At 38.4% G+C, this 1,329-nt stretch overlaps 1 protein-coding gene across 1 annotated transcript in view; it reads right to left on the bottom strand.

Annotated features, from left to right (window-relative positions):
* The window catches only part of LOC115242733, a 238,973-nt gene extending 238,669 nt beyond the window's left edge, over positions 1 to 304 (bottom strand). Inside the window, exon 1 of the mRNA XM_029819250.1 lies at positions 140 to 304. The gene's annotated coding sequence lies outside the window, so the exon portion shown is untranslated. The remainder of the gene's footprint in view (positions 1 to 139) is intronic.
* Between the last annotated feature and the right edge of the window lie 1,025 nt (positions 305 to 1,329).

Raw genomic sequence — 1,329 nt, 5'->3', positions numbered from 1 at the left:
GGGGGAGGGAGAAAAAAGCTCGAATTTATTTCGCGTGTAGAATATCGCGACAAGTTCGAATATGTATATCTCGATTTGCTACAAATATGACAATTCGTATCACGAATAAAATTGATTGTCTGTAGTTATTTATCCGTACCTTAAACATAACACGAGGAGTAAAGACAGGATTCGACGGTCATCAATTTCGAAGGTCATCGAGATTCGCGTCCAAATTAATTCCAGCGTCGAATCCTTTTCAATTCCTCTTTTCTTCGCGACGTCAGTTTCTCGCGCGTTGCGTTTTTACATATGTTCAGGCACGCACTGAAGGAACAAACGCGTTTTAATAATCGAGCAAATGACGCGCACACGAAACGTAGACGCGGCGAGAACCAGAATAAGAAGCATGCGTGCCAACCGCTACGCGCATGCCCGTCACCCCCCGACACGTACGTACGTAATTGCCTAGATTCGGACCGCGCAAAAAAAAAAAAAAAAAAAAAGCGGAAATACATCGAGAGCCGGTGTTGCGAAAACAGCTGTTACCTGGGAAGCGGATTCCCAGGGTGAGCTCCCGTGCGCTCGCCATCAACCGAAAGGAAGGACAATGTAGCAGAGAGAGATACACATTTTACTGGGATTTAAATATAATAACCCGCGGCAAAATCGTGCGATAAATAATGCTTTCAGAAAACGATTTTGCGTGTAAATCTACTCTTCTTTTCTAGCGCTCGCAAATCTGATAAATTTAATAGAGCGAAATTTTAAATTTACTAAATTTAATAAATAGATTCTCTTTAATTCGCTCACATGTTTTCATAAAAAAATTGTCAGTAAAGAATTATCAGTTTAACAATAATCATTATTTCTCATGATTATTATTTTTATATCTGTACATATTTAAATTGAAATTAAAACGTTATACATATATCGTGTCTCTTAATATATGCACTCCATGTAATGCGATACATGTTTATATGTATATATGTAGAGTGCACGCTGCGGGGTTGAGAGAGACAGAGAGTCCGAACCCCTTATGTACGCAACTCGCAACGGCGGTATTTCCGTTCGCCAAATAACAAGTTATATACATTCGGAGCCCAATCACGCGTATTATCTAGTATTCTACGGACCGCCTCGTACTTCGACAATCGAAACATCGACAAACTCGTGTTCATACCGGGTGAATCAGACAAGATGGATGTATCCAAATTCAACTACTATTGTATCCGAGATAGAAAGCTCTTTCAATAATTTATACGTTTCGGATTGACAACAATAGTTAAGATTACAATGCAATATAAATATACAGCATTTAAAAAAGAATTTATTTTAAGATAATATTCT

Source organism: Formica exsecta, unplaced genomic scaffold (genome assembly GCF_003651465.1).
Source record: "Formica exsecta isolate Colony F162 unplaced genomic scaffold, ASM365146v1 scaffold62, whole genome shotgun sequence".
Classification (NCBI taxonomy): Eukaryota; Metazoa; Arthropoda; class Insecta; order Hymenoptera; family Formicidae; genus Formica; species Formica exsecta.
Note: the sequence above shows the minus strand (reverse complement) of the source record. Positions and strands in the feature narration are given on the sequence as shown.